The sequence below is a fragment of the Triticum dicoccoides genome, chromosome 3B (genome assembly GCF_002162155.2).
Source record: "Triticum dicoccoides isolate Atlit2015 ecotype Zavitan chromosome 3B, WEW_v2.0, whole genome shotgun sequence".
Classification (NCBI taxonomy): domain Eukaryota; kingdom Viridiplantae; phylum Streptophyta; class Magnoliopsida; order Poales; family Poaceae; genus Triticum; species Triticum dicoccoides.
In genome coordinates, this window is record NC_041385.1 from 839,360,515 (window position 1) to 839,366,023 (window position 5,509).

Genomic DNA, 5,509 nt, shown 5'->3' on the forward strand with positions numbered 1-5,509 from the left:
TTACTATGGAATTTCAAAGAACATGTGGCAATCTGGAAACCAAAACCTGCATTATGACTCGTATGTATCGCTTCTGGCTTCACACAGTGTCTTATTTCACAAAAAGGTGTGTTCTGAAATACAATAAAATGACTTCACCATGCACACGAAATGAACACAGAAAGATATAAAAAATGACTTCACTTGAACTTGCATCCCAATCAGAGAAGACATGAGTATCACACCAACCTCCAATCCACATCTAAAAAATGTATCTAAATCCACAATAGTATTTCGCCTACTATGATCTAGACACAACCTTGGCTTATCTAATCTGAAAATAGTGAAACCGCCTCTGGGAGCAAGCAGTCCCTTGCACCTTAACTATCTTCTTCACTTTTTCTGCTAAAACCTTCTGCTTTTAGCTGATCATTAACGGGTGGAATATTAAGCATCTTCTTCACTTTTCGTCTGCTAAAACGAACAGTTTCTAGCTGATCAATAACTGATGTGAAGATGCTTAGTTCTTGTATACATATTAACAAACAGATAGCGCCACCGCGTTCAACCTGAACTTCCGGATAACGGCTGCTGCGAGTTTACGACCGTCTTCGTCTGCACGTAGACCATCTCCTTCCCGAAGCATGCACGCGGCCTTGCGTGGCACACCGGGTACCGCGCCACAAACTTGCCGCCGTTACCGAGCGAGTGCTTCGGGCCGATATTCTCCATCCGCTTGTACGCCGAATAATTGGCGACCCTCCCGTTGAAGGTAACCGACTGGCACAGGCACATCGCCTCGATGATAGCGGCGTGCAGATACTGCATACTTTACACGTTGCCGTTCGGCGAACGCGAGACGTCGTAGTGGACATGCTGCTCGCGCCGCTGGTTCGCGGTGAGGATCCAGAAGAATCATGTCAGGGCCAAGGTCGTCGTATACTCACCGACCAGAATGAAGCTGACAACCACATCCCGCGGGAACCGACGCTTTGCCTCCGGCATGGGGAACACAGAGGGGAGCTTGGTGCGGCCATCATCCTCGCCCATGACCGCCAAGAACCGTGAGAGCAAGTCCGGGTCCCCCTCGACGGGGTTGTTTCTCTGGCTCACCTCCTTGGCTTCAATGAAGTTGTCGACAGATGGTTTAGCCGGTGTACGTTGGGAAAGAAACGGGAGAGAGGAGGAAGAGGAAAGGAGAGCCGTGTGCGAGGTTGTCTCACTTGGTCGTAAACGGGAACAAAGCTTACTCCTATTTATACACGCATGATTCGTCTAGAAAGTAAACACATGCAGTGATCGAGAAACTACGGGTTAAGCGGCAACTTGGTAAAGCACACACGTAATACCATGATGTGTCGATGCCAACAATTACCAACCCATGCACGCATTAAAAAAGAAAACAAAATGAAATCGCCTAGCTTAAGCGGCCGGAGAGAATCCTAGAAGATACATGCATGTGGTAATGACATCCCTCGAAAACTGCGCCTTGCATGCACACATCAACGGCAAAAGCAAAACAGCCAATCCCTGCTGTCCGACAGACAGTTGGTTGATAAAAAACAAACCAAATGTAGAAGCAGCAAAGCAAACAGCGGCAGAAGCAGCACCGCTGTCCCTGAAAATAGGACGACAGCGCCGAGACAAACGACGCCGATTAGCCCAATGAAAACTCAAGAAACACCGTTCGGCAGATGAACTCCTGTACTATGAATTCACACATCGTTGCTGGCCCACACACCGCATAAAACGCTAGAGGAACCAAACAAGTTTGCACACACGTTCAAAAAAATTTGAATACAAACTTAGAGTCACCACGGGTTTGCACACGGCCTCATCCCAAGTTATTACATGTGCCATGAACCGGTTAAATGTAATGTCATTTTCAACCAAGTGGCAAAACATAGAAGCAAACAAGAAAAATAAGCACACCACCCTGCCCCACATTGAATGAAAAAATGCTAAATGAACCAAACCGAACGACACACCAGTTAAAAAAATTTGAAACGAAACCTTAAATCTACAAGGCATTTGTACACCACCAGGTACCAAACTAATAGCACGTGTCACATGCGGTATTCACCATACATCATTTTCACACAAGTGGCTAAACCTTAGAGCAAAATCTTTGCCTGGAATAGAGGCTTGGGTATTACGGATGTAGGATAATCCTCGGTATCATCATACGACCAGCAGCTGGTACGTTCAAGTTTCCAGCTTCAATCTCCGGACTCCAGTCTGTCTCTTATGTGCTTCATAGTAACTACTGGGTGATGTTCCTCTGTTCTTGTTTGGGTTGTAGCTTGCCCAATACCGTACTTTATTTACTACCTACTTTTTGGGTTCTAGCAAGACTACCGTAGATGTATGCAGATTGAAAAACTGGAGATGACTAATTTAACTACCGGGTGATGTTCGTCTCTTATCTGTTTCCTGGTAACTACCGGGTGATGTTCGTCTGTTCCAGTTTAGGCTATAGCTTGCCTAATACCGTACCTTTATTTACTACTTTACAGTACATTCTTATTTGGGTTGTAGCAAGACTACCGTAGATGTATGTAGATTGAAAAACTGGAGATGCATCATTTAACTCGAAAATTCAGAGCTCTATCGACATTTCTTTGAACATTATTCGAGTAGTTATGATTCCCCTTCTGAACGGGCATTAAACAATTTGAGGTGCATATAGCTTCAAGTAAAGTACTTTAATTTTATATGTTGGCACTGTTTGATTAACTTGGCAAACTAGTAATTTCGGGAGTTCAACCATTCTCATAGACACTGATTTTCAGGGAAGTCGATTCTTTTCTATGGAGCAAGATGATGCTTTACCTGCCAAGGAACATCGAGGCATCTACATTTGCTTCCCGGCCGGAATATCAAGCTATCACTTTTTTTTTTGTGATATCTCCTACTTATCTCGTCCAACTGTTTGTTTCTCCTTTATCTCTAAGATAACGCAGGCTCACGCTTTGCTCGGGTGTCTCATGTATTGTAAATTTGTAATAAGGCTTGATGGTGGGCAGGAGTTGGCACTTGTTACTTGCTGCTCCGTTGAATAGCCAGTCAGGGATTATATGCACTTGTTATTGTTGTATGTGTAGGTTTGTTTCTTGCATCAAACTGAATGTTTCTTATTTGTATTCAACTGAATATTTATTCCTTGTAGTACTGTTTGCATTTCTAAAAGGGACAGTTGAGATGTTGTACTATTTCGCTACATTGATTCCTATACGAGTTTGTGTTGAATCGCTGCATGTTGTATCTACATGATCCACTCTATACATTCTCAGTGTACATGGAGCGGTAGCAGAGCATGGGAAAGTTTCTGAATAGGTTGTGTACTGGGAGCAGAGCATCTGAGCATGCACGGGAAAGTTTCTGAATATGCTGTGTATACAGAGTTACAGACACAGCCAACCCTGAATAATTGCTGTGTAACGGATTGTAAAACGCAGTGGATGGATGCGCTGCCGGGAATCGAATTGATGAAGAAGCCGAGCTCCATGCATATGCTGCTCGGCGCTGGCTGAGCCGCCACCGTCCTCCGCTCTACCTTCTAATCTCAGGGTCCGTATGAGCTTCAGTATGCTAATTTGACAAGAAGGTCCTCTCCCCTGATCCCCTCCGCTTCTGCCAAGAGATATCGTTCTTCTCATCATCCTGATTCCTGACCAGACGAGGCCAAGCAGATGACACCATCTCCATCCTCTGCATAACACCACCAACTATTAAACATTAGAACGCACTGTGAACAGGAAAGAAAAGAAAGGTTGAGCGCCTGAAATCAGGGATGCACCAAGCGCGGAAAAGCATATCTACCATGCACGGGCCGTTGATCATGCATGGTGGAGATTTCGTGTTCATGCATGTCAAATGGGTCACATAAGCCGGTCACTCTTTTCCACACTGTCAACCTTCCCTTTTCATGTGACCTCTCTCCTCTCACCAACCCATGTTTTTTCCTATGATGTTAATGTCAGAATCCATTTTATCTTTTGAACCGAAAATTTGATTTACAATCCTTAAGATTAGGACTTTAAAAGAAGACCACTCTTGAGTATATTTTTAATAATAATAATGTTTAATAATTATTGAATATTGGTTTTGTTTTGAATGTCTCGTTGGAATAAACACATTTGTCCAAATAGGATGTAAATCAAACTCTTGTTTCACAAGATATAAGGCATCTAAATTTACACAGAAAGAAATAAGAGAGGATATATTTCTGGGATAGAATATAGAGAGAGAGGTGGGGCATGCGTGGACCCGACATCAATGGTGCCAGAACATGCACGGGATATCCTGTGCATGGTAGATAATCCGCTCTCCGTCGTCCTGAGCTTCACACCTTCAAAGGTCAGACCAGACAAAGCATGTTGCTCAGAACCCGTTCTTTCATACCGCGTAACAGAGCACACTTCGCTGATTTTTTTTTTTTTTTTTGGAAACGGAGGCAAAGATTGCCTCATTTATTAATTAAGCAGAATAGAATTGTTCAATTAATTACGAAAAACCGGAACAACAAGGGCCAAGCACACCCCAAAGACTAACACATAGGGCAAAGCCCACCCATGGCCAAGACCGATGACAACCACATCGCCCATACGACACAAGGTCCATGCCTTCGAAGCTGCAAATCTCTCAAGGCCGCCGCCTCGACATCCACTGCTCCACTGCTCCGCTGCGCCCTGCGCCTTCAACCGACACCGCCTTCCGGGGCCGCCGCCCCGACATGCCACCGCTCATTCTCGAGAAGCAACGCCGCACGATGCAGCTACTCGCAGCCGACGCTGCTCAGGGAAGCTGCACGGAGACCACGAACGCCGCACCACATCCGGGACCACCTCCCTCGACATACCTCCACTCGTCCTCGAGCAGCAACGCCACACAAAACAGCTACCCGCAGCCCATGTTGCGCAGGACAACTGCATGCAAACCACGAACGCCGCACCACATTCGGGGCCACCGCCCCGACATACCTCCACTCGTCCTCGAGCAGCAACGCCACACAAAACAGCTACCGCAGCCCATGTTGCGCAGGACAACTGCATGCAGACCACGAACGCCGCACCACATCCGGGACCACCTCCCTCGACATACCTCCACTCGCCCTCGAGCAGCAACGCCGCACAAAACAGCTACCTGCAGCCCATGTTGCGCAGGACAACTGCATGCAGACCACGAACGCTGCACTACATCTGAGGCCGCCACCCCGACGTAAAGTCAGACCGCCCCATCTAGGGCGCATCGACCGGGCTGACACCCTCCCCCCAAGCGGGACAAGAATGCCACCCAACCAATATCGAGCAAGAGCCCCACCTCATAGAGCTGCCACTCACATTTGTTCCCGAGATCGCCATCTCGACGCACAAACAGAAACCACCTAGAGCCGCCGCCCCGTCGCCCACTGTCCGCGACGACGAAGAGATCCGTGCAAACTGCAGCATGCTGACTCTCCAAGGCGGTGCCTCAAAGAAGGAAACGACGTAGCCATCGTCCTCGCCCGCTTCGATCATCCAAAGCTAAG

The 5,509-nt window shown here is 46.9% G+C and overlaps 1 non-coding gene across 1 annotated transcript; it reads left to right on the forward strand.

Moving 5' to 3' along the window:
• Positions 1-328: 328 nt before the first annotated feature.
• LOC119283038 lies at positions 329-429 on the forward strand. The gene has a single exon (XR_005138997.1). It is a non-coding gene; the product is annotated as a small nucleolar RNA snoR99 (small nucleolar RNA).
• The last annotated feature ends 5,080 nt before the right edge of the window (positions 430-5,509 follow it).